Genomic DNA, 21,677 nt, shown 5'->3' on the forward strand with positions numbered 1-21,677 from the left:
ACTTAATGATTTCTGGAGTTTACAAAATCACAGTAAATAATAAGATAAGGTATAGAACAAATATATGCAGTGGATATTTCAGTTCAAGGTAAAAAGAATTTCACCTGCTTGGCTTTTAATAAGCATGTACCATAAAACAACTCCTGCAGAAGCTAAATCTGTCCGTCAAAGTCACTCTTTTGTGTACTTAGATTAGAATGAGTATCTGGATGAAATTGAAGCTATTGTTTCTTTCAGCATGACTAACCAATTATTCCTAATATTTTACCATGCAAACTGAGACCTGCAAAAAGAAAAGAAACAAGTGATATTGATGTACTTTTAACATTCAGTGAAAACATAAGAATTTCAGAGGAGAAACTGTATGTGTATTGTCAAATGCATGAAACTGCCACTTAATTTTAAGCTTTTCCCCCTTTGTTAACTGAACCTAGAAATTTCAAGATATATACATAAAACTGAAACATTTCCTATTATCACCCAAGTGTGAGATATGAATCTCTTATGTCAACTTCACAGTGGAGTTATGAAGGTAGAAACTATGTTGGTGTACTAAAACTTTCATTCTCTACACCAAAATATAGCAGTCAGTATGCCATATGCATCACTATTTCTAAGACTGTTCCACTGGTGACATTCAACATTCACAACAGCATGTTTATATATGATTTCTCTGAAGTCTATCTGCTTCTGTGGAGTTAAATTACTTTTAAGAATGGATGTTGACATGTTATGCCAATTGTTTCTGTGTCTGTACTGAAATGTGAATAATATTCATAAAAGTAGGGGTGCAAACCTTGACAGCTACAGAAAGAGCAACACAATACATTATGGTCACCATTTTGTTCCCATATTTAGTAAGTTAAGTCCAAAATATGCTACTTTGTCATGATGTAAACAGTTTTCACATGGAGGTACAAAACACAGTTACCTCCCTCTCCAAAGAGTATTACATACAACACTAAGTGATATATGGAAAAAAGAAGGAAATATAACGAAGCTAATGCATATAAATTATTTAAATATACATAAAGAAACAGAAAAGTATAATAGATGTGGCTGACTGCACCAGTACAAATTATGTTGTCCTTAAGGGGGCAGAGGCCAGTTTTTATGTACAAATGTAATGCCGCAATAAACTACCCTATATACAAAATTATAAAAAATCATATACACAAGTGAGGTAAAATCATATTTTTGGATAGCTATATTAAAACAAAGCATAGGAAACCAGTACCGGGGAAATATGGCATACATTGCTAAGTCTGGGATGTACCATTTTATTAGATTGTTTTTGTAATCATCAGGCAAATGTATTCAGGAAAATATAAAACTGATTGAAAGCAAAGCCTATGTGTTATTTTATTAGCTTTAAAATGAAATTATGTAGGTCAGAAACATATGGGACAGTGATATCTTGTGGAATTCACGAGATGCTATAATGTTTTTATAGTTCATTTGTGCATGAAATATCATCCTGTTCTACATTATAACTACTTTCTCTCCTTTTTGTTAACTTTATTTGCAGATTAGTGGAGATTTGGGCTGATTTTGTCTTATTTTATAGACCTTTACATATGGGCATTGTCACCTGACATTTAAAAAGATGTTCACATGACCATTCCTCTAATAAAGGTTTGCAGATGACTCAGAGACTAAGGACAAGCTGAGAAATGTGATGCAGCAAAGGTATATATTCCATTTAATATACCAAGGATGACTGTAGCAGGTATCAGCATCCATTCTAGAATAATATGAGCCTGACTTTGACTATCCCATACACTGCTTGACTGTCCCATAAACTGCTTGACTGTCCCATACACTGCTTGACTGTCCCATACACTGCTTGACTGTCCCATAAACTGCTTGAGACAAAAAATAACTATCTACAGTTGTCTCCCATATCTCATAACATATATGATATACATTGATGTGTATAAGGGGAAATATTGTTCATTTTGTAATCAAGTGAGAACATTTTAATTTGTAATAAAGAACGGTACATTTTCCTTTCCTTAAGCTACGGATGGGCATTTTTTAATTGTATATTATTTTGTAACACTAACAAGAAAACTGCAATATCTGTATGATTACTCCATTTTACAATACTGTCTCAATCATTTAACCCTTTGTGAGTCACATTTATTAGCTTTTCCTACAAACACTAAAGGCAACAAGTGCCATGTTTCTAGGTTAATGCTTTAAGTTATGATCTAGATATTTAAATTTGAATTGTTTGTGTGTAAATATAAATTATTGCAGACATATTGTATTATTATGTGCAGTATTACTTTTAGTCTTTAAATTTTTTTTGTTATTCATAGTGATGGCTTAATATCATTTAATTTTTAGCTTTACATACTGGTTATGCAAATGAGTTTGAATGTTCATGATCCACTGTTTCTTTTAACAGCTGCAGTTCTAGTATATTGATGGCCTTTGTATAACAATTAGACAAAATTTAACTTTTACCTAAAGTTGAGATTAAAAGCAAGTTTACATTGTAGGTAATAAGTAGAGAGAGAGAGAGAGAGAGAGAGAGAGAGAGACTCTGGCAAAAAAGCCAGGGAAGCAACTTACAATGGTGTGCACTATACACTACACTGTGATGTAGCTTTTGTGAAAAAATTTATACTGTAGAATTATCACAAAAGTAATTGCCAGTCACAAAAATATGCAGTTATTTATTAATTCTGCCAGAGGCAGGGAACTATCTGGTTCTATATCTGACTAGTTTTCAATAATTAGGAGAAAAAGAAGAAAATAAAAGAAGAAGAAAAAGAGAAGATAAAATAAATGAAAAACAGTATTGAAAAATTTGGTAATGCATGTTCTGATTGCTTTTTCCAGACATGACCCATTGTCGAGATATCATTTTAAAAGAAGGAAAAAAAACCCCAGATCTAATTTGCGATATTTCTCTGCAAGCTTATTTTTCAGAAACAGTATTTCAAAATAAAATTGAAAGATAGTTTTCTCTAACAACGGTTGTGAAAGAAGTAAATGAAAATAAATCCCAGGTCTGAATAATTTGAAGTCAGTGGTATGTTGCAAACAGTAAAATAATATTTGCACACAGATTAATGTCAGCATATTTTTAATAAGGCCAGAAATATGTACACATCATTGCTTCATGTATTTAGAGTGGTTCTCTAAATAATTTCTACCACTCTGAGCTTGAATGTGTTGATTCGTCCAGAATATTTACTGTGTAGTGCATATATACACTGTGTTCTGATTGTATTTCCACACAAAAAAATGTGACACATGGGTTACCTACCAGGTAATCAAACAAATTACATATATGTATTTTTTATTTATTTCCATGTCATGTTTTTATTTTATCCATAGCTCTGTCTATATCAAAATTGTATGGTTCAATATGTATGTACAGTATCATCAGAAAATGTATAGAAGGCATTATGTTACGGGTGAGCAAGAAATTTCACATCCTATCCATCAAGCTAACAATTATGTGGAGATTTAATACAGAATTGGAAAAGTAATTTATTTTGGTATATCTACACAAAACTATCACAAGCCTTTAAGCTAAGAAACATTCTTCAGGATTTGTTTTGACAGAAGCCGAAGTTTCAATGCCAATTTCTGTGTGGAAAAACCCAGTGAAATTAAAATCAACTTGATTAGAGAGTCAATAAAAACATAGAACAGTCAAATGTAGAGGCACATACATGCACACACACACACATGCACATACACACACACATGCTTAAAACATGGGGACAGTTCTTATATCATGCCTATATCATAGAAAAATTGGCAACGAAGTGTACAGGTGGTATGTAACAGCTGACTTTTGTATTCCATTTCATGTGATTTCAAATTCCCAAAACTTAGAAATAGACACTAATGGGATATGTCACAGATGAAATCAAAGCACACAGTACTGTGACAAAACAGTTTTGATTCAGAAAGTTGCCTTTTCACTGACTCCACTGCTGCCAACTTACAGCTGCCCCAAAGCAACACTGTTACAAAGAGTAAATAAAATTCTTTCCAGTTAATAAACAAACAGTATGATTATGCTGTTGAGCCAGCAGGAGGAGTGTATGTGTCAAGAAGGTGAGGAATACTTTCTGAGTACTGACTTAAAGTGAAGTCTGATGTAAATATGGTGACCTTGTATTTCTAATAGTTAAAAATAGACCTGGTATCTCTGATGCAGGTAAATGTGACATTTGCTTTTGTCGGTAAAATAAATTATGTAAGATGGGTATGTTTTCATTCATTTTTGTTTCAACCAATGGGATGCAAGGTGTGCAGACATCTAATGCAGTACATTTCTTCTTTTGTTTGTTCGGTGGTCCATTGAAGGCAGTGGTCATTTCCAGAAGGATTACATCATCAAATGCCAAGAGAAATGCTGTCCTACTAGAGTACAGTTGATTTTTTGGGTAAGTTAATCAGAATGATGAAGGTTCATGCAGATGTTAAGTTTTTGTGTTTCCTTAACATACTGTATACTGCACACTATCACTACAATCATTCAGGTTCAGTTCTATAGATAACACTCCAATTTCATGTATTTGAATGCATTTAAAGCCAGTTTTTGTCTGAATTTAGATTATGCAAGTTAGTGGTATCGTCTATTCCAATAGCAATGTAATGAGTATTGTTGATAGCGCTTTGATTTTAGTTTACTTTTTTAACATCAATTTGTATAGTTTAGATTGCTGAAAAAAATTTAGTTCACAATATCAACAATGTTCAGTTTTGCTTCATTACAAGGTATATATTTAGTGGAGATTGTTTGTCTCTGTATTATATAATTGAAAAATCAAACTGTAAGATATGAAAAATCTACTACATTTCTCTGCAATTTAGAGAGAAAATTGGTAGTGGTTTTGAGTAATTGATGATCTATTCTAAACATACATGTACATGGAAAAACTCGCTGCAGTTATACCGCAGAAAGAAAAAAATCACCATTGCCTGTCTTGATGAGCCACACAAAATCTGTTAACATAACGATTCCTAATAAATAACATTTCATCTTAATGCCATAACTATTTCATTTATTATGATATTTTTAAAATGATTACTGTTCTGGAATGATCTGAAAAGGATCTTTTAAACTCATTCATTCCTTCATAGAAACTCAAAAACAGGAAAATCATGTTCTGGACGCTAAATAAGATCATTCTTAATTCACTGCCATTATTTTCACCCATCCATTACTCCTTTTTGGGAAAGACATTATTTTATTCCGCCTGTCCAGCTATCACACTTACCTGTCCAGGACATAGCTCCAAAATGCTTATGTGGTCTTCAACAGAATTTGTTATGGATATTCATCTCAAAGTCATTGTCAACTACCTTTCATGCCTTGATCACACAGAGAAGGCCAAAAGTCAAATGAAGCCACTTTTGTCATGGGTTTGCAATAATATTTGGTGGAATTATTTATATCGGCATGGTGGTATGTCACATACAAGTCTGAGCTCAGGATATCCAAGTCCCATTATGTGAAAGGTCAAATTAAGCTTGGCACAGGCTTGTCCAAGCTTTAACATTTCAGTGACATGAGTGTTTTCAAAAATATTTGGTGGCATTATTCACATGAATAAGGCCATGTGTTGCATAGACTCTCATCCAGAAACCTTGAAGGTCATTGTCACAGCTGCAGTTTAGAGTGGCTTAATGCAGTCATGTCCAGGCATAATTTGTACATTTTGAAGACTATTTGTTGGAATTAATCATGTGAACATATTCAAGATCACACAGTTCATTGGTCAGAATTGACCTCATGATGCCTTGTTGGTCCAGATTGAACTATGTTACAGCCTCACCCATGATCTCAGTACCTACCACAAAAGTGGCTGTGGAAGATATGATTTTTTTTTATGAAGACCAATTTCTAGTTTTTAGGACTTAAATATGGGAAACAGAATTAAAATATATTTTTTCTAAGTCATATCCAAATGTAAGGGGATGGGCTATGAAATATCTTCCATGGAAGTGTCCACAAGGAAATAACACAAAGTATATTTGTATGCATACATCCTATGATTTTTCATTTTCAGTCTCAGCTATTAATGTAAAAAGAAAAAAACAATGATGGCTAAATTCTATAAAGGAGGTATGACCTTAATGATGTTAAGACATTTTTTGTAGGGAAGTTTAACAGATTGTAAACTATTGCTTTGAGTTCGCCCCGAGTGGCAGAGTGGTCTAAAGCGCTCCACGTTACAGATCACTGCCATCTCACCTCTGTCTGCGTGGGTTCGAGTCTCAGATTCAGCCAATGTGGGTATGTGAGAAAGCTTGCCAGTGGCTGCTCGTGGGTCGGTGGTTCTTGTGTTTTCCCAGGTTCTTCCTCCGCCATTAATACTGGCCACCATGTATAGCCTATCATGTGCTGAAAAATGGCATTAAACCACACAACAACATCAATCTTTCAGTCGGTTTTGAATAAGTCAGATATTCAGCTGGAATTTAGAAATTTATTTGTAGAAAAGCAGTTCCAAGGATAAAACTTACTGTTGACTTGTTCAGATTTCTGCTATTTTAAATAAATACACATATATCATTATTTTTTGGGAAGACAAAAAACACACATCATAGACTGGCAGCTTGACATTAAGTTGCAATTACCATCATGTGGTTGACTTTTATGGTGTTAATGATCTTTCAGATATTTAAAGATGAAAATGTTATGTCATCATTGAAAGTGAACACTGTTAACTTTATTCCTGTTGTCACTTTCGGAGGTTAAACATTCATAATTTACATGGAGCTGATACCATGGCCAGGCAGCTACATCTAGTTTCAAGAGCTCCACAGCAGATGATTAAAATAATTTTTTCCCCCGGCAAACTCAGAAGGTATTTGCAGGTAGTAAGTAGTATTGGAATGCATGCTGTTTTCATTGTTTCAAAAGTTTCTGTCAAATTTTGAACCTGAATTGTAAGAAATAATATTAAGAAAGAAACATCAACAATTTCGTTAAACAAACTTTTCTTGTTAAATTTCATCCTCACTTATACCTATTTGACATGATGCTTACAGTTGGGAGAAAAACCAATGAGTAATTAGTTAAACAGAACAGCATAATAAAATCCTTCAGGATGGAGTTCTAGGTTGGGAACCACAGATCTGTTTGTAGATCATTTTTAGTAACTTTAGTAAATTAAAGAGAAATTCGGTAAGGTTTTCCCTTATAGTTAACTCCTGACTGAAAGTGCTTATCTTTAAATCCAGTGCTGGATGTCATTCTTGTGATTAAGAGGAACAAGGTTATGCTTCATTGAAATCCATGTACCTGCTACAGATTGCAGATTTACACAGAGAATGTTACTTCCACTGATAGCTACATACCTGCTACAGATTGCAGATTTACACAGAGAATGTTACTTCCACTGATAGCTATGTACCTGGTACAGATTGCAGATTTACACAGAGAATGTTACTTCCACTGATAGCTACGTACCTGCTACAGATTACAGATTTACACAGAGAATGTTACCTCCACTGATAGCTATGTACCTGATACAGATTGCAGATCTACACAGAGAATGTTACTTCCACTGATAGCTATGTACCTGATATTGGATAGCAGATTTACACAGAGAATGTTACCTCCACTGATAGCTATGTACCTGATACGGATTGCAGATTTACACAAAGAATGTTACTTCCACTGATAGCTATGTACCTGCTACAGATTTCAGATTTACACAGAGAATGTCACTTCCACTGATAGCTATGTACCTGCTACAGATTGCAGATTATGCAGAGACTTTTACTTCCACTGATAGCTATGTACCTGCTACAGACTGCAGATTTACACAGGGAATTTACTTCCACTGATAGCTATGTTACTTCCACTGATAGCTATGTACCTGCTACAGATTTCAGATTTACACAGAGAATGTTACTTCCACTGATAGCTATGTAACTGCTACAGATTGCAGATTAGACAGAGACTGTTACTTCCACTGATAGCTACGTACCTGCTACAGACTGCAGATTTACACAGAGAATGTTACTTCCACTGATAGCTATGTACCTGCTACAGATTGCAGATTTACACAGAGAATGTTACCTCCACTGATAGCTATGTACCTGATGCGGATTGCAGATTTACACAGAGAATGTTACTTCCACTGATAGCTATGTACCTGCTACAGATTGCAGATTTACACAGAGAATGTTACCTCCACTGAGAGCTAGGTATCTGCTACAGATTACAGATTTACACGGAGACTGTTACTTCCACTGATAGCTACGTACCTGCTACAGACTGCAGATTTACACAGAGAATGTTACTTCCACTGATAGCTATGTACCTGCTACAGACTGCAGATTTACACAGAGAATGTTACCTCCACTGATAGCTATGTACCTGCTACATATTTCAGATTCACACAGAGAATGTTACTTGCACTGATAGCTATGTATCTGCTGCAGATTGCAGATTTACAGAGAATGTTACTTCTACTGAAAGCTACGTACCTGCTACAGACTGCAGATTTACACAGAGAATGTTTCTTCCACTGATAGCTACGTATCTGCTACAGACAGCAGATTTACACAGAGAATGTTACTTCCACTGATAGTTATGTACCCGCTGCAGATTGCAGATTTACACAGAGAATGTTACCTCCACTGATAGCTATGTACCTGCTACAGATTGCAGATTTACATAGAGAATGATACTTCCACTGATAGCTATGTACCTGCCAGAGATTTCAGATTTGCACAGAGAATGTTACCTCCACTGATAGCTATGTACCTGATACGGATTACAGATTTACGCAGAGAATGTTACTTCCACTGATAGCAATGTACCTGATACGGATTGCAGATTTACACAGAGAATGTTACCTCCACTGATCGCTATGTACCTGATACGGATTGCATATTTCCACAGAGAATGTTGCTTCCACTGATAGCTGTGTTACCTCCACTGATAGCTATGTACCTGATACGGATTGCAGATTTACACAGAGAATGTTACCTCCACTGATAGCTATGTACCTGATGCAGATTGCAGATTTACACAGAGAATGTTACCTCCACTGATAGCTATGTATCTGCTACAGATTGCAGATTTACACAGAGAATGTTACCTCCACTGATAGCTATGTCTCTGCTACAGATTACAGATTTACACAGAGATTTACTTCCACTGATAGCTACGTACCTGCTACAGAGTGCAGATTTGCACAGAGAATGTTACCTCCACTGATAGCTATGTACCTGATACGGATTGCAGATTTACAGAGAGAATGTTACTTCCACTGATACCTACGTACCTGCTACAGACTGCAGATTTATACAGAGAATCTTACTTCCACTGATAGTTATGTACCTGCTACAGACTGCAGATTTACACAGAATGTTACTTCCACTGATAGCTATGTACCTGCTACAGATTGCAGATTTACACAGAGAATGTTACCTCCAATGATAGCTATGTACCAGCTACAGCTTGCAGATTTACATAGAGAATGTTACTTCCACTGATAGCTATGTACCTGCTACAGATTTCAGATTTACACAGAGAATGTTACCTCCACTGATAGCTATGTACCTGATACGGATTGCAGATTTACACAGAGAATGTTACCTCCACTGATAGCTATGTACCTGCTACAGATTTCAGATTTACACACAGAATGTTACTTCCACTGATAGCTATGAATCTGCTACAGATTGCAGATTTACAGAGAATGTTACTTCCACTGAAAGCTACATACCTGCTACAGACTGCAGATTTACAAAGAGAATGTTACTTCCACTGATAGTTATGTACCTGCTACAGATTGCAGATTTACACAGAGAATGTTACCTCCACTGATAGCTATGTACCTGCTACAGATTTCAGATTTACACAGAGAATGTTACTTCCACTAATAGCTATGTATCTGCTGCAGATTGCAGATTTACAGAGAATGTTACTTCCACTGAAAGCTACGTACCTGCTACAGACTGCAGATTTACACAGAGAATGTTACTTCCACTGATAGCTACGTATCTGCTACAGACAGCAGATTTACACAGAGAATGTTCCTTCCACTGATAGTTATGTACCCGCTGCAGATTGCAGATTTACACAGAGAATGTTACCTCCACTGAGAGCTACGTACCTGCTACAGACTGCAGATTTACACAGAGAATGTTACTTCCACTGATAGCTATGTACCTGCTACAGATTGCAGATTTACACAGAGAATGTTACCTCCACTGATAGCTATGTACCTGATACGGATTGCATATTTACACAGAGAATGTTACTTCCACTGATAGCTATGTTACCTCCACTGATAGCTATGTACCTGATACGGATTGCAGATTTACACAGAGAATTTTACCTCCACTCATAGCTATGTACCTGATACGGATTACAGATTTACACAGAGAATGTTACCTCCACTGATAGCTATGTACCTGCTACAGATTGCAGATTTACACAGAGAATGTTACCTCCACTGATAGCTATGTCTCTGCTACAGATCACAGATTTACACAGAGACTGTTACTTCCACTGATAGCTACATTCCTGCTACAGACTGCAGATTTACACAGAGACTGTTACTTCCACTGATAGCTACGTACCTGCTACAGACTGCAGATTTACACAAACAATGTTACTTCCACTGATAGCTATGTACCTGATACGGATTGCAGATTTACACAGAGAATGTTACCTCCACTGATAGCTATGTACCTGATACGGATTTCAGATTTACACAGAGAATGTTACTTCCACTGATAGCTACGTACCTACTACAGACTGCAAATTTATACAGAGAATCTTACTTCCACTGATAGTTATGTACCTGCTACAGACTGCAGATTTACACAGAATGTTACTTCCACTGATAGCTATGTACCTGCTACAGATTGTAGATTGACACAGAGAATGTTACCTCCACTGATAGCTATGTACCTGCTACAGATTTCAGATTTACACAGAGAATGTTACCTGCACTGATAGCTATGTACCTGATACGGATTGCAGATTTACACAGAGAATATTACTTCCACTGATAGCTATGTCCCTGATACGGATTGAACATTTACACAGAGAATGTTACCTCCACTGATAGCTATGTACCTGATACGGATTGCAGATTTACACAGAAAATGTTACTTCCCCTGATAGCTATGTTACTTCCGCTGATAGCTATGTACCTGATACAGATTTCAGATTTACACAGAGAATGTTACTTCCACTGATAGCTACGTACCTGCTAGAGACTGCAGATTTACACAGAGAATTTACTTCCACTGATAGCTATGTTACTTCCACTGAGAGCTATGTACCTGCTACAGATTTCAGATTTACACAGAGAATGTTACTTCCACTGATAGCTACGTACCTGCTAGAGACTGCAGATTTACACAGAGAATGTTGCTTCCACTGATAGCTATGTACCTGCTACAGATTGCAGATTTACACAGAGAATGTTACCTCCACTGATAGCTATGTACCTGATACGGATTGCAGATTTACACAGAGAACGTTACCTCCACTGATTGCTATGTATCTGATGCGGATTGCAGATTTACACAGAGAATGTTACTTCCACTGATAGCTATGTACATCCTACAGATTGCAGATTTACACAGAGAATCTTACATCCACTGAGAGCTAGGTATCTGCTACAGATTACAGATTTACACAGAGACTGTTACTTCCACTGATAGCTACGTACCTGCTACAGACTGCAGATTTACATAGAGAATGTTACTTCCACTGATAGCTATGTACCTGCTACAGATTGCAGATTTACACAGAGAATGTTACTTCCACTGATAGCTATGTACCTGCTACAGATTGCCGATTTACACAGAGAATGTTACTTCTACTGATAGCTATGTCTCCGCTGCAGATTGCAGATTTACACAGAGAGTGTTACTTCCACTGATAGTTATGTACCTGCTACAGATTGCAGATTTACACAGAGAATGTTACTTCCACTGATAGCTATGTACCTGCTACAGACTGCAGATTTACACAGAGAATGTTACTTCCACTGATAGCTACGTACCTGCTACAGACTGCAGATTTATACAGAGAATGTTACTTCCACTGATAGTTATGTACCTGCTACAGACTGCAAATTTACACAGTGTTACTTCCACTTATCGCTATGTACCTGCTACAGATTGCAGATTTACACAGAGAATGTTACCTCCACTGATAGCTATGTACCTGTTACAGATTGCAGATTTGCACAGAGAATGTTCCTTCCATTGATAGCTATGTATCTGCTACAGATTGCAGATTTACACAGAGAATGTTACCTCCACTGATAGCTATGTACCTGCTGCAGATTTCAGATTTACACAGAGAATGTTACTTCCACTGATAGCTATGAATCTGCTACAGATTGCAGATTTACAGAGAATGTTACTTCCACTGAAAGCTACGTACCTGCTACAGACTGCAGATTTACAAAGAGAATGTTACTTCCACTGATAGTTATGTACCTGCTACAGATTGCAGATTTACACAGAGAATGTTACCTCCACTGATAGCTATGTACCTGCTACAGATTTCAGATTTACAAAGAGAATGTTACTTCCACTGATAGCTATGTATCTGCTGCAGATTGCAGATTTACAGAGAATGTTACTTCCACTGAAAGCTACGTACCTGCTTCAGACTGGAGATTTACACAGAGAATGTTACTTCCACTGATAGTTATGAACCCGCTGCAGATTGCAGATTTACACAGAAAATGTTCCCACCACTGATAGCTATGTACCTGCTACAGATTGCAGATTTACATAGAGAATGATACTTCCACTGATAGCTATGTACCTGCCAGAGATTTCAGATTTGCACAGAGAATGTTACCTCCACTGATAGCTATGAACCTGCTACAGATTTCAGATTTACAAAGAGAATGTTACTTCCACTGTTAGTTATGTACCTGGTACAGATTGCAGATTCACACAGAGAATCTAACCTCCACTGATAGCTATGTTCCTGCTACAGATTTCAGATTTACACAGAGAATGTTACTTGCACTGATAGCTATGTATCTGCTGCAGATTGCAGATTTACAGAGAATGTTACTTCTACTGAAAGCTACGTACCTCCTACAGACTGCAGATTTACACAGAGAATGTTACTTCCACTGATAGCTACGTATCTACTACAGACAGCAGATTTACACAGAGAATGTTGCTTCCACTGATAGTTATGTACCCGCTGCAGATTGCAGATTTACACAGAGAATGTTACCTCCACTGATAGCTATGTACCTGCTACAGATTGCAGATTTACATAGAGAATGATACTTCCACTGATAGCTATGTACCTGCCAGAGATTTCAGATTTGCACAGAGATTGTTACCTCCACTGATAGCTATGTACCTGATACGGATTACAGATTTACGCAGAGAATGTTAATTCCACTGAGAGCTATGTACCTGATACGGATTGCAGATTTACACAGAGAATGTTACCTCCACTGATCGCTATGTACCTGATACGGATTGCATATTTACACAGAGAATGTTTCTTCCACTGATAGCTATGTTACCTCCACTGATAGCTATGTACCTGATACGGATTGCAGATTTACACAAAGAATGTTACCTCCACTGACAGCTATGTACCTGATGCAGATTGCAGATTTACACAGAGAATGTTACCTCCACTGATAGCTATGTACCTACTATAGATTGCAGATTTACACAGAGAATGTTACCTCCACTGATAGCTATGTCTCTGCTACAGATTACAGATTTACACAGAGATTTAGTTCCACTGATAGCTACGTACCTGCTACAGAGTGCAGATTTACACAGAGAATGTTACTTCCACTGATAGCTATGTACCTGCTACAGATTTCAGATTTGCACAGAGAATGTTACCTCCACTGATAGCTATGTACCTGATACGGATTGCAGATTTACAGAGAGAATGTTACTTCCACTGATAGCTACGTACCTGCTACAGACTGCAGATTTACACAGAATGTTACTTCCACTGATAGCTATGTACCTGCTACAGATTGGAGATTTACACAGAGAATGTTACCTCCAATGATAGCTATGTATCTGCTACAGCTTGCAGATTTACATAGAGAATGTTACTTCCACTGATAGCTATGTACCTGCTACATATTTCAGATTTACACAGAGAATGTTACCTCCACTGATAGCTATGTACCTGATACGGATTGCAGATTTACACAGAGAATGTTGCCTCCACTGATAGCTATGTACCTGCTACAGATTTCAGATTTACACAAAGAATGTTACTTCCACTGATAGCTATGAATCTGCTACAGATTGCAGATTTACAGAGAATGTTACTTCCACTGAAAGCTACGTACCTGCTACAGACTGCAGATTTACAAAGAGAATGTTACTTCCACTGATAGTTATGTACCTGCTACAGATTGCAGATTTACACAGAGAATGTTACTTCCACTGATAGTTATGTACCCGCTGCAGATTGCAGATTTACACAGAGAATGTTACCTCCACTGATAGCTATGTACCTGCTACAGATTGCAGATTTACATAGAGAATGATACTTCCACTGATAGCTATGTACCTGCCAGAGATTTCAGATTTGCACAGAGAATGTTACCTCCACTGATAGCTATGTACCTGATACGGATTACAGATTTACGCAGAGAATGTTACTTCCACTGATAGCAATGTACCTGATACGGATTGCAGATTTACACAGAGATTGTTACCTCCACTGATCGCTATGTACCTGATACGGATTGCATATTTCCACAGAGAATGTTGCTTCCACTGATAGCTGTGTTACCTCCACTGATAGCTATGTACCTGATACGGATTGCAGATTTACACAGAGAATGTTACCTCCACTGATAGCTATGTACCTGATGCAGATTGCAGATTTACACAGAGAATGTTACCTCCACTGATAGCTATGTATCTGCTACAGATTGCAGATTTACACAGAGAATGTTACCTCCACTGATAGCTATGTCTCTGCTACAGATTACAGATTTACACAGATTTAGTTCCACTGATAGCTACGTACCTGCTACAGAGTGCAGATTTGCACAGAGAATGTTACCTCCACTGATAGCTATGTACCTGATACGGATTGCAGATTTACAGAGAGAATGTTACTTCCACTGATACCTACGTACCTGCTACAGACTGTAGATTTATACAGAGAATCTTACTTCCACTGATAGTTATGTACCTGCTACAGACTGCAGATTTACACAGAATGTTACTTCCACTGATAGCTATGTACCTGCTACAGATTGCAGATTTACACAGAGAATGTTACCTCCAATGATAGCTATGTACCAGCTACAGCTTGCAGATTTACATAGAGAATGTTACTTCCACTGATAGCTATGTACCTGCTACAGATTTCAGATTTACACAGAGAATGTTACCTCCACTGATAGCTATGTACCTGATACGGATTGCAGATTTACACAGAGAATGTTACCTCCACTGATAGCTATGTACCTGCTACAGATTTCAGATTTACACACAGAATGTTACTTCCACTGATAGCTATGAATCTGCTACAGATTGCAGATTTACAGAGAATGTTACTTCCACTGAAAGCTACATACCTGCTACAGACTGCAGATTTACAAAGAGAATGTTACTTCCACTGATAGTTATGTACCTGCTACAGATTGCAGATTTACACAGAGAATGTTACCTCCACTGATAGCTATGTACCTGCTACAGATTTCAGATTTACACAGAGAATGTTACTTCCACTAATAGCTATGTATCTGCTGCAGATTGCAGATTTACAGAGAATGTTACTTCCACTGAAAGCTACGTACCTGCTACAGACTGCAGATTTACACAGAGAATGTTACTTCCACTGATAGCTACGTATCTGCTACAGACAGCAGATTTACACAGAGAATGTTCCTTCCACTGATAGTTATGTACCCGCTGCAGATTGCAGATTTACACAGAGAATGTTACCTCCACTGAGAGCTACGTACCTGCTACAGACTGCAGATTTACACAGAGAATGTTACTTCCACTGATAGCTATGTACCTGCTACAGATTGCAGATTTACACAGAGAATGTTACCTCCACTGATAGCTATGTACCTGATACGGATTGCATATTTACACAGAGAATGTTACTTCCACTGATAGCTATGTTACCTCCACTGATAGCTATGTACCTGATACGGATTGCAGATTTACACAGAGATTTTTACCTCCACTGATAGCTATGTACCTGATACGGATTACAGATTTACACAGAGAATGTTACCTCCACTGATAGCTATGTACCTGCTACAGATTGCAGATTTACACAGAGAATGTTACCTCCACTGATAGCTATGTCTCTGCTACAGATCACAGATTTACACAGAGACTGTTACTTCCACTGATAGCTACATTCCTGCTACAGACTGCAGATTTACACAGAGACTGTTACTTCCACTGATAGCTACGTACCTGCTACAGACTGCAGATTTACACAAACAATGTTACTTCCACTGATAGCTATGTACCTGATACGGATTGCAGATTTACACAGAGAATGTTACCTCCACTGATAGCTATGTACCTGATACGGATTTCAGATTTACACAGAGAATGTTACTTCCACTGATAGCTACGTACCTACTACAGACTGCAAATTTATACAGAGAATCTTACTTCCACTGATAGTTATGTACCTGCTACAGACTGCAGATTTACACAGAATGTTACTTCCACTGATAGCTATGTACCTGCTACAGATTGTAGATTGACACAGAGAATGTTACCTCCACTGATAGCTATGTACCTGCTACAGATTTCAGATTTACACAGAGAATGTTACCTGCACTGATAGCTATGTACCTGATACGGATTGCAGATTTACACAGAGAATATTACTTCCACTGATAGCTATGTCCCTGATACGGATTGAACATTTACACAGAGAATGTTACCTCCACTGATAGCTATGTACCTGATACGGATTGCAGATTTACACAGAAAATGTTACTTCCCCTGATAGCTATGTTACTTCCGCTGATAGCTATGTACCTGATACAGATTTCAGATTTACACAGAGAATGTTACTTCCACTGATAGCTACGTACCTGCTAGAGACTGCAGATTTACACAGAGAATTTACTTCCACTGATAGCTATGTTACTTCCACTGAGAGCTATGTACCTGCTACAGATTTCAGATTTACACAGAGAATGTTACTTCCACTGATAGCTACGTACCTGCTAGAGACTGCAGATTTACACAGAGAATGTTGCTTCCACTGATAGCTATGTACCTGCTACAGATTGCAGATTTACACAGAGAATGTTACCTCCACTGATAGCTATGTACCTGATACGGATTGCAGATTTACACAGAGAACGTTACCTCCACTGATAGCTATGTATCTGATGCGGATTGCAGATTTACACAGAGAATGTTACTTCCACTGATAGCTATGTACCTGCTACAGATTGCAGATTTACACAGAGAATCTTACCTCCACTGAGAGCTAGGTATCTGCTACAGATTACAGATTTACACAGAGACTGTTACTTCCACTGATAGCTACGTACCTGCTACAGACTGCAGATTTACATAGAGAATGTTACTTCCACTGATAGCTATGTACCTGCTACAGATTGCAGATTTACACAGAGAATGTTACTTCCACTGATAGCTATGTACCTGCTACAGATTGCCGATTTACACAGAGAATGTTACTTCTACTGATAGCTATGTCTCCGCTGCAGATTGCAGATTTACACAGAGAGTGTTACTTCCACTGATAGTTATGTACCTGCTACAGATTGCAGATTTACACAGAGAATGTTACTTCCACTGATAGCTATGTACCTGCTACAGACTGCAGATTTACACAGAGAATGTTACTTCCACTGATAGCTACGTACCTGCTACAGACTGCAGATTTATACAGAGAATGTTACTTCCACTGATAGTTATGTACCTGCTACAGACTGCAAATTTACACAGTGTTACTTCCACTTATCGCTATGTACCTGCTACAGATTGCAGATTTACACAGAGAATGTTACCTCCACTGATAGCTATGTACCTGTTACAGATTGCAGATTTGCACAGAGAATGTTCCTTCCATTGATAGCTATGTATCTGCTACAGATTGCAGATTTACACAGAGAATGTTACCTCCACTGATAGCTATGTACCTGCTGCAGATTTCAGATTTACACAGAGAATGTTACTTCCACTGATAGCTATGAATCTGCTACAGATTGCAGATTTACAGAGAATGTTACTTCCACTGAAAGCTACGTACCTGCTACAGACTGCAGATTTACAAAGAGAATGTTACTTCCACTGATAGTTATGTACCTGCTACAGATTGCAGATTTACACAGAGAATGTTACCTCCACTGATAGCTATGTACCTGCTACAGATTTCAGATTTACAAAGAGAATGTTACTTCCACTGATAGCTATGTATCTGCTGCAGATTGCAGATTTACAGAGAATGTTACTTCCACTGAAAGCTACGTACCTGCTTCAGACTGGAGATTTACACAGAGAATGTTACTTCCACTGATAGTTATGAACCCGCTGCAGATTGCAGATTTACACAGAAAATGTTCCCACCACTGATAGCTATGTACCTGCTACAGATTGCAGATTTACATAGAGAATGATACTTCCACTGATAGCTATGTACCTGCCAGAGATTTCAGATTTGCACAGAGAATGTTACCTCCACTGATAGCTATGAACCTGCTACAGATTTCAGATTTACACAGAGAATGTTACTTCCACTGATAGCTATGAATCTGCTACAGATTGCAGATTTGCAGAGAATGTTACTTCCTCTGAAAGCTACGTACCTGCTACAGACTGCAGATTTACAAAGAGAATGTTACTTCCACTGTTAGTTATGTACCTGGTACAGATTGCAGATTCACACAGAGAATCTAACCTCCACTGATAGCTATGTTCCTGCTACAGATTTCAGATTTGCACAGAGAATGTTACTTGCACTGATAGCTATGTATCTGCTGCAGATTGCAGATTTACAGAGAATGTTACTTCTACTGAAAGCTACGTACCTGCTACAGACTGCAGATTTACACAGAGAATGTTACTTCCACTGATAGCTACGTATCTACTACAGACAGCAGATTTACACAGAGAATGTTGCTTCCACTGATAGTTATGTACCCGCTGCAGATTGCAGATTTACACAGAGAATGTTACCTCCACTGATAGCTATGTACCTGCTACAGATTGCAGATTTACATAGAGAATGATACTTCCACTGATAGCTATGTACCTGCCAGAGATTTCAGATTTGCACAGAGATTGTTACCTCCACTGATAGCTATGTACCTGATACGGATTACAGATTTACGCAGAGAATGTTAATTCCACTGAGAGCTATGTACCTGATACGGATTGCAGATTTACACAGAGAATGTTACCTCCACTGATCGCTATGTACCTGATACGGATTGCATATTTACACAGAGAATGTTTCTTCCACTGATAGCTATGTTACCTCCACTGATAGCTATGTACCTGATACGGATTGCAGATTTACACAGAGAATGTTACCTCCACTGACAGCTATGTACCTGATGCAGATTGCAGATTTACACAGAGAATGTTACCTCCACTGATAGCTATGTACCTACTATAGATTGCAGATTTACACAGAGAATGTTACCTCCACTGATAGCTATGTCTCTGCTACAGATTACAGATTTACACAGAGATTTAGTTCCACTGATAGCTACGTACCTGCTACAGAGTGCAGATTTACACAGAGAATGTTACTTCCACTGATAGCTATGTACCTGCTACAGATTTCAGATTTTCACAGAGAATGTTACCTCCACTGATAGCTATGTACCTGATATGGATTGCAGATTTACAGAGAGAATGTTACTTCCACTGATAGCTACGTACCTGCTACAGACTGCAGATTTACACAGATTGTTACTTCCACTGTTAGCTATGTACCTGCTACAGGTTGGAGATTTACACAGAGAATGTTACCTCCAATGATAGCTATGTATCTGCTACAGCTTGCAGATTTACATAGAGAATGTTACTTCCACTGATAGCTATGTACCTGCTACATATTTCAGATTTACACAGAGAATGTTACCTCCACTGATAGCTATGTACCTGATACGGATTGCAGATTTACACAGAGAATGTTACCTCCACTGATAGCTATGTACCTGCTACAGATTTCAGATTTACACAAAGAATGTTACTTCCACTGATAGCTATGAATCTGCTACAGATTGCAGATTTACAGAGAATGTTACTTCCACTGAAAGCTACGTACCTGCTACAGACTGCAGATTTACAAAGAGAATGTTACTTCCACTGATAGTTATGTACCTGCTACAGATTGCAGATTTACACAGAGAATGTTACCTCCACTAATAGCTATGTACTTGCTACAGATTTCAGATTTGCACAGAGAATGTTACTTCCACTAATAGCTATGTATCTCCTGCAGATTGCAGATTTACAGAGAATGTTACTTCCACTGAAAGCTACGTACCTGCTACAGACTGCAGATTTACACAGAGAATGTTACTTCCACTGATAGCTACGTATCTGCTACAGACAGCAGATTTACACAGAGAATGTTCCTTCCACTGATACTTATGTACCCGCTGCAGATTGCAGATTTACACAGAGAATGTTACCTCCACTGATAGCTATGTACCTGCTACAGATTGCAGATTTACATAGAGAATGATACTTCCACTGATAGCTATGTACTTGATACGGATTGCATATTTACACAGAGAATGTTACTTCCACTGATAGCTATGTTACCTCCACTGATAGCTATGTTCCTGATACGGATTGCAGATTTACACAGAGAATGTTACCTCCACTGATAGCTATGTACCTGTTACAGATTGCAGATTTGCACAGAGAATGTTCCTTCCATTGATAGCTATGTATCTGCTACAGATTGCAGATTTACACAGAGAATGTTTCCTCCACTGATAGCTATGTACCTGCTACAGACTGCAGATTTACACAGAGAATGTTACTTCCACTGATAGCTACGTACCTGCTACAGACTGCAGATTTATACAGAGAATGTTACTTCCACTGATAGTTATGTACCTGCTACAGACTGCAAATTTACACAGTGTTACTTCCACTTATCGCTATGTACCTGCTACAGATTGCAGATTTACACAGAGAATGTTACCTCCACTGATAGCTATGTACCTGTTACAGATTGCAGATTTGCACAGAGAATGTTCCTTCCATTGATAGCTATGTATCTGCTACAGATTGCAGATTTACACAGAGAATGTTACTTCCACTGATAGCTATGAATCTGCTACAGATTGCAGATTTACACAGAGAATGTTACCTCCACTGATAGCTATGTACCTGCTACAGATTTCAGATTTGCACAGAGAATGTTACTTCCACTGATAGCTATGAATCTGCTACAGATTGCAGATTTGCACAGAGAATGTTACTTCCACTGATAGCTATGAATCTGCTACAGATTGCAGATTTACAGAGAATGTTACTTCCACTGAAAGCTACGTACCTGCTACAGACTGCAGATTTACAAAGAGAATGTTACTTCCACTGATAGTTATGTACCTGCTACAGATTGCAGATTTACACAGAGAATGTTACCTCCACTGATAGCTATGTACCTGCTACAGATTTCAGATTTACTCAGAGAATGTTACTTCCACTGA

Source organism: Sinohyriopsis cumingii, chromosome 2 (assembly GCF_028554795.1).
Source record: "Sinohyriopsis cumingii isolate HCF-2022 chromosome 2, ASM2855479v2, whole genome shotgun sequence".
NCBI classification, from domain to species: Eukaryota; Metazoa; Mollusca; class Bivalvia; order Unionida; family Unionidae; genus Sinohyriopsis; species Sinohyriopsis cumingii.